Source organism: Tupaia chinensis, unplaced genomic scaffold, assembly GCF_000334495.1.
Source record: "Tupaia chinensis unplaced genomic scaffold, TupChi_1.0 Scaffold145396_1, whole genome shotgun sequence".
Classification (NCBI taxonomy): Eukaryota; Metazoa; Chordata; class Mammalia; order Scandentia; family Tupaiidae; genus Tupaia; species Tupaia belangeri.
The window spans coordinates 4,316,081-4,323,970 of NW_006205257.1; the positions used below are offsets into that span (position 1 = coordinate 4,316,081).

Consider the following 7,890-nt stretch of genomic DNA (forward strand, 5'->3'; position numbering starts at 1 on the left):
ATGCCCACCAACAGTGTAGGAGTGTTCCCCTTTCGCCACATCCCCTCCAGCACTTATCATTATCTGTTTTTTATTTTTTTAATCTTCACCATTCTGACTGGGGTTAGGTGGTATCTCATTGTGGTTTTGATCTGCATCTTCCTTACTATGAGGGATGTTGAGCATCTTTGCATCTTTTCATATGTTTTTTGGCTGTTCATATGTCTTCCTTAGAGAGTTGTTTATTCAGCTCATTTTCCCATCTTTTAATTGGATTAATCATTTTCTTCCAGGTAAGCTGCTTGAGTTCCTATGTATTCTGGTTATCAGTCCCTTATCTGAGGCACAGTTAACAAAAATTCTCTTCCATTCCGAGGGTTGTTCAGTCACTCTAATTACAGTGTCCTTTGCTGTGCAGAAACTCCTTAGTCTGATGTGATCCCACCTGTCTATTTGGGGGATTATTGCCTGTGCTTTGGGGGTCTGGCTTAAGAAGTCTTTGTCTACCCCAATGTTTCCTAGAGTTTCTCCAGTATTTTCCACAAGTAGTTTTATAGTTTGTGGTCTTAGGTTTAGAGCTTTTTTCCACTTTGAGTTGATTTTTGTTAATGGTGACAGATAGGGGTTCAGATTAATCTTTCTGCAGGTGGATACCCAGTTTTTCCAGCACAATTTGCTAAAGAGGTTTCCCTTTTTCCACTGGATTGACTGCTACTCTTTGTCAAAGATGAGTTAGCTGTATGTTTTAGAGTTTGTTTCTGGAGTCTACTCTGTTCCATTGGTCCTCATGTCTATTTTTTTGTACCAATACCATGCTGTTTTGATTATCACAGCTTTGTAATATATTCTGGAGTCAGGAAGTGAGATGCTACCTACTCCAGTCTTCCTGTGCAAGATAGCTTTAGCAAAATGGGGTCTTTTATGGTCCCAGACAAATTCTGATTGTCTTTTCTAGATCTGTGAAGAATGTCTCTTGTAATTTTATAGGGATTGCATTAAATGTGTAGATTAATTTAGGTAAGATTGCCATTTTTATTATATTGATTCTGCCAATCCAGGAACATGGGATGTCTTTCCACTTTTTTTGTGCTTTTTAGTGTCCTTTTCAATATCCTTTTTAAGGTTTTCATAGTTTTCCTTGTAGAGGTTTTTTGCTTTTTAATTTTCATTTAATTCACTTTTTTCTGCCTGTCAAATATTTCCTCCCCTTCCACCACTCATCCTCCACCATCTACTCCCTACCATCCAGAATCTTATCGTCTCTAGCATTTACATCCATCCTCTCCACCACTGCATTTTCAAGTCTCTCAACCTCTGTTGTAGCACGTAGTACAAACTGAGTGGGGACATACAATATGTATCTTTCAAAGTCTGGCTCATTTCACTCAACATTGTCTCCTATATTCATCCATTTTAAGTCAAACAATGGGACCTCATTGTTATAGCGTGTAATATCCCATGGCAAGTATGTGTCACGCTTTTTCAACCCAGCCATCAGTTTCAGACTTAGGTTGATTCCATGTTTTAGCAATTGTAAATAATGCTGCAATAAATATGGATATGCAAAGTGTCTTTCAGATTGAGTGCTTTCCTATCTTTTGGGTAAACACCAAGAAGTGGGATTACTAGGTCATATGGAAGTTTTATTTGTAGGTTTTTGAGAAACTGCCTTATCTTTTTTCACAGAAGTTGAACTAATTTACATGCTCACCATCAGGGTAATAGAGTTGCCTTTTCACTACAGCCTCACCAACACTTGTCATTCCTTACTTTTTTTTTTTTTATCCTAGCCATTCGAATTGGGGTTAAATGGTATCTCATTGTGGTTTTAATTTGACTTTCCATTATGACAGGATATTTTGAACATTTTTTCATATGCCTCTTGGTCACTCCTAAATCTTCCTTGGAGAGTTGTCTCTTCAATACATTTGCCCATTTTTAAATTGGGTTATTCTTTTTTTTTTTTTTTTGTGGGCAAATTGTTTGAGTTCCCTATATAATCTAGATATTAATCCCTTTGTTTCTTTGCAGTGAGAAAACTTTTTAGCTTGATGTAATCCCACTTGTCTATTTTAAGGACTATTGCCTATGCTTTAGGGGCCTTATTTAATATCTTTGCTTACTCGAAATGTCTTCAAAAGTTCCTAATTTTCTACTAATAGTTTTGTAGTTACAGGATTTATGTTTAAAGCTTTGATCTATTTTGAGTTAATTTTAATTAATGGTGAGAAATAGGGGTTCAGTTTCATTTTTCTGCAGATAGATATCCAGTTCTTCCAACACCATTTGCTATAAAGACTTTCTTTTCTCTATTGCATTGTCTTGTGATCTTTATCAGAGATCAGTTGACTATATAATTTGGATTTTACTTCTGGATTCTCTATTCTGTTTCATTGACCTATGTATCTATTTTGGTACCAGTACCATGCTGTTTTGATCATGACTTCTTTGTAATATACTTTAAAGTTAGGTAGTGAGATGTCTCCTATTTCATTTTTTTGGTTCCGTATTAGCTTGGAAATACTAGGTCTTTTATGATTCCAGACAAATTTTGTAATTGTTTTTTCTACTTCTGTGAAGAATGTCTCAGGTAATTGAATCAGGATTGCATTGAATATGTAAATTAATTTAGGTAAGACTGACATTTTAATTATGATGATTCTTCCAATCCAAGAGCATTGGATATCCTTCCATTTTTTGGTATCATCCTCAATTTCTTTTTTCAGTTTTCATTTCTCTGATTAGATTGATTCTCAGCTATCTTATTCATTTTGTAACTATTGTAAATGGGATTGTTTTCTTCAGTTCTTTCTGTCTGCTCATTGTTGGCATATAAAAGTGCTATAGATTTTTGTATGTTTAGTTTTTTTTAGGCAGGGTCACTGTTATAATTCTCTTGTCTCAACTGCCCAGCTAGGACTACTGATGTGCACTAACACATAGTTGTTTTTAATGTGTATTTATTTTCATGAGCAAGCTGAGAGAGAGAGAGAGAGAGGCCTCCAATAGAGTCTTCACATTATGGTTCACCCCTGTCTTAACTGGTCCAAATTATGGGCACATGAATGTGTATCCCTGGTGTGACCAAGGAGACTCTCAGATGGGAAACTAGAACCTTTTCCATGAGGTCCAATTGTGTTGCCATTATGCTACCACCTGCCTATGGCTCCCCAGCTCTTTTCATACAGGGTCTTGCTAAGTCACTCAGGCCAAGCTTGAGCTCACTATCCTCCAATCTCAGCCTACGCAAATCATTAGGATTATAGGTACTTGTATACTTGTATAGGCACCTGCCCATCCTGTAAGTTGAACCAGGAACTGAACCTGGGCCTTCCATGTTGCTCTAGCCTAAGGAACACAGCATTGCAGCTGTAGGTGTCATGATGGCTGCATCCCAGGCATGCTTTCATAACATGCATTGATCACTTGGAAGACACTGTGCCATCTGATTATGCAGATATCCCAATGTTGACACATCTTGCTAAATAATATTGAAATATCTTAGTCATTAATATCTCCACTGATCTCCAGAAAATTCTTGGGCCATCTGCTGGTGTAGTGGTTAAGGTAGTTGGATCCTACATGTCAACTGTGTTTTGAGTCTCAGAACCAGTGGCTTAAAAGACATGCCAGGTGTGTGTGCATGAGAGCCCAAAATCTCAAAAGGAGGAAGAAATGAAGGAGAAAGGATTGTGGCATGACTATCCCCCTCAAAGATGAGGGGTGCTTTCTCTGACATTTACTATATGCATGCTTTAAAAAACTATGTGCTGTAAAGATGTACAATGATAAAATACAAATTTAAAATTAAATTAAATGAAATTTTAGAGAAAGAAATAAAGTCCTTCAAATATTGAGGAGCTATTAAGCTCAGGACAAATACAATTTCTCTAAAAGTTTTAACTTTGCTTGAAAGTTAAATGTTGTCATTGGCCACAAATACTATGTATGACCTGTTTTCCTTTGTTCCCTTATATTTGAAAATATACTTGCCACACATCCAAGTCTACATATCATAGTGGGTCAGACATTCTATAAAGTATAAATGACATTCCATGAAAAAGGTAGCTCTGTTTACAACTCTGGTCATTACCCAAATGTTTTTCCTTGAGATGTCCATGTCCATAGGATTATGAAATGTAGTGGAAAAGATTTATGCACAGCCCCCCTTATTCTCCATTCAGAATAATAAAATGGCATATAGTCAAAAGTTGTGATTTAGTCAAAACATACATTTTTTACTGCTTCATCAAGTATATTTTCAAATAACACTTAAAAAAATTTATTGTTGAGTTTATGGCAGTGAATGATAGAGTTTGGTACCACTACCTTGGTTCATGCTAAGGTGCTAGCATTGCTTTATTTCCTCAGCATTGCTGTTTTTATTTGTTTTTTTTTGTTTGTTTGTTTGTTTTTTCCATCAGAACAAATATCAACCCAGAAAAAAGCAAATGATATCTTACCATTATCATGAAAGTAGTTTCGACCTGAAAGGGTCTCTGGGACATCTGGGTTTCTGCAGATGACAATTTGAGAATCATTAGTCATACTTCCTAGAGATGTACTCTGTCACTAGGGTAAATTAAAAATTAAGTTGTGGGCCGACTTGTGGTATGGTGGTTAAGGTGACTAGATCCCATATGGCCAACTGTGCATTCAAGTCTCAGACCTGGCAGCTTTAGAAACACACTGAATGTATTTGCCCGAAATTCCTAAAAAAGAATGTAGGAGAAAGAACTGTGGCATGGCCATCCCCCTGGGAATATGCTTTCCCACTTTCTCTCTGGTCCTTTCTCTGTTTGTCTCCCTCTGAAAATTGCATACACTCTACAGAAAATTTTTGAGAAAGAAAAAAATTGAGAAGCTAGATACTCAAATAAATATGATCCCTACCAACAGAAAAAAAGTAGGGGGTATAGCTATTGGCCAACCAAAAGTGTTTGTTCATAATCCTAACTGGGTAGAAGTCTGTATACTAAACAAGGAAAGTGTTACCCTTCTAAGAATTCCTCGAGAGCCCTCAGAACCTGTACTGGTGACACTCCACCTCTAAGTGCTTTTAGGACTTCGAGCTGATGAGATACAGTGTTAATGAGACCAAAGTCCTTGATTTGAGCAACCAACCTTGAGCAAGATGTCATGTATAGACACAAGAATGTTAAGATATAATCCCAGTACAAATGGATCTTAACATTTATAGGGAAAGGCAAACAACATTCATTCACTCACTGAAGAAATGTTTGCCAAACACCAACGAACCTGGAGACACTGGAGTGGATGAGACATGGTCCAGCTATCACAGAACCATAGTCATGTTAAAGAAATGAGTATTGGGAACCAGCAGTTAGCGTAATGGCTATGTCGCTGGACTCCCACGTAGTCGACCGCGGTTCGCGTCCTGGACCCGGTGGCTTAAAACTCACGTCGGGCACATGTGCGTGCGTGCCCAAGATCCCGAGAGGAGAATGGAGGAAAAGGGACTGCGGCGTGGCCATCCCCCCTGGGGGGGTGCTTTCTCGCTTTCTGTCTCTATGTCTCTCTCTGTCTGTCTGGCGAGCGCACACGCCCTATAGCAAAAATCTCTCCAAAAAAAAATAAATAAGTATTCATTTAATATCTAACTCGAATTTTGGCAAAGACTTGAAAGAAAACACAAAGGTTCATCACGGTGTGCAGCAATGGTGTTCATTCTGGGAAGCAGGAGAAAACTTCCCTGAGGAAGTAACACTTGAACCTGGGGAGCAAGCCAAGTGAATAGTCAGGAAGAGAGTATTAGAGGAAAGAATAGCAGTTGCCAAGGTTCAAAGATTCAGAGATGGAAAGGAGTTCAGTATATTTGAGGAAGAAAGAGAGCAACATTTTGGGACAAAAAAGAGTGAGGACAGAGTGACTTACAATGAAAATGGAGGACTAGGCTGGGGCAGGATCGGGAAGAACTTACTTGGCCAGGTTAAGGGGTTTTAGCTTTGTCCTAAGGGATATGGAAAGCTATTAATTAAATCAATCATGAGAAAATAATGATAAGATTTTTATTTTTAAAAGATTCACTAGATTTAGGGTAGAAAATGTCCAGAAGAGATCCACAGCAACTGTGGGGAAATTGCAAAGAGGACTTCTGGACTGAGCTGCCTCGTAAGAAAACAGATCCAAACAGCTCCTTGCTCTGCTTGCCATGCTGCTGTTGTAAGTTGTGAGTGGAGCCAGCCACAGCCCCTGCAACAAGACTCAGAGACAAGAGGACATTGAAAAGCCATGAGCACCAACCAAAAATTATTAAATAGATTTCAGGGAAGCAGCACTCCCTGTCGGGCAATCAAAAGGAAACCAATCACCACCTTCTTTTCTTATGAAAATTAAATGTATATCATTGAATTGGTCAGAGAAGATTCCAAAGGAGAAGGTGGTCATAAAATCAGCAGTTATGACACATATGTTGAACACAAGACAACATACTCTTAAGTCAAGCTAGTGTAATAGGACAGTCATTTTTCCCCTCAAATAATGGTGATTCAATACCAAACCAGGATCAGAAAGCCAATTGCTGACCTGGCCCCCAAAATAAATGTCCCCTGCAGAGTTGACTCCCCTCAGGAGCAGGAAGAACTCAGTCATCTCATTGCAGAATGATTGCATAGCATCACCTCTACAATAACTTGGTTTTGTTGCCAGCAAATTTTATTCAAATGATTGGAATACTTTGAGTTCTGTTGGGATTCATTCACTTGCCTGCTCAACGAAAACTACAAACAGGTGAATTATCTAGTGATTTACTGAAATTAGACAAAATTTGGTGATACTCAAAAACATGTTCTGTAATTATCCAGAATGGGGTGATAATCATGGCAAATGCTGCAACTAAATTGTGGACACCAGGGCAGGACAGCACTGAAGAAGTTAGTAGGCTGCTGGGATCATACACATCTTGCTAAAATGAAAATCTACAATTAACCCTAAGCAAGTGGGCACTCTGTTCTACAGAAGTCTCTTGGTACAGGAAAGAGTTCTACCAGAGCTCCAAACCTCCAATGGGGAGTGACCACTGGGACAAATTCTTGTTGCTGACCTCAGAACAAAGCAATCATGATGTTCTCTGCTTTAGAAATGGTGATACACAACAGTGACAAAGCAAAGTGAATGGAAGAACCAACCGACACCGTGGCTCTACTAGTGGGTAAAACTAGCTCTGCTGCTCTATGTGGGAAAGGAACCATAGACACTTTAAACCAAGCTTTAGACCCACTGATGACCAGACTCATGGAAATTATTATAGCATTTCAGGCCAAAATAAGATGAAGAATAAAATCTGCTAAGCAAAGCAGGGCGTCCCATAGAGACAATGCCTGTTCATTACTAATAAACCATGTAATTTGTTTGTGTTGTATCTCCTGTGCATCTTAGTTCAAAAATAAAACCCCTAATAGAATAAATGCACTGCCTATAAATCTCAATGCATCCTGCATTATTAGTAAAACTTTTTTTAAAAATTCATAACTGATTAAGTCATAAACTTTTTTGATGAATAAGACCCCACATACCAAGTGGTGAAATACTATGAGATCTGGTAAAAGAATAAACCTGTTGAATAAATCTGCTATGCAAAAATTTATCTCAATGCTATGTATAATGAAACTCTCCTTAAACAAAAACCTGATAAAAACAATAAAACTGCTCAACGATTAGATTTGCTGCACTCCAGGGCCATATTTCTCACCTGTTTTTGGAGCTGCCAGACAACACAACCTGTATAACCTCCATAGTCCTTTTTCTACCAATTTTTGTTATTTTGTTTTAATCATTTCTATACTCAACAAAAAAGTAAAGAATTTCCCATAGACACAGCACAGAATGTTATTAAATTACTGCCCCTGACAATGTTAATGGGGACAAAGTTTATATTTTCTCCAATTTAGA

General features: G+C 38.0%; 1 long non-coding RNA gene across 1 annotated transcript in view; it reads right to left on the minus strand.

The window, feature by feature from the left end:
* LOC102502537 (uncharacterized) overlaps positions 1–7,890 on the minus strand; it is a 32,856-nt gene that overhangs the window by 13,577 nt on the left and 11,389 nt on the right. Inside the window, exon 2 of the long non-coding RNA XR_337334.2 lies at positions 4,443–4,495. This is a non-coding gene — a long non-coding RNA (uncharacterized LOC102502537). The remainder of the gene's footprint in view (positions 1–4,442; positions 4,496–7,890) is intronic.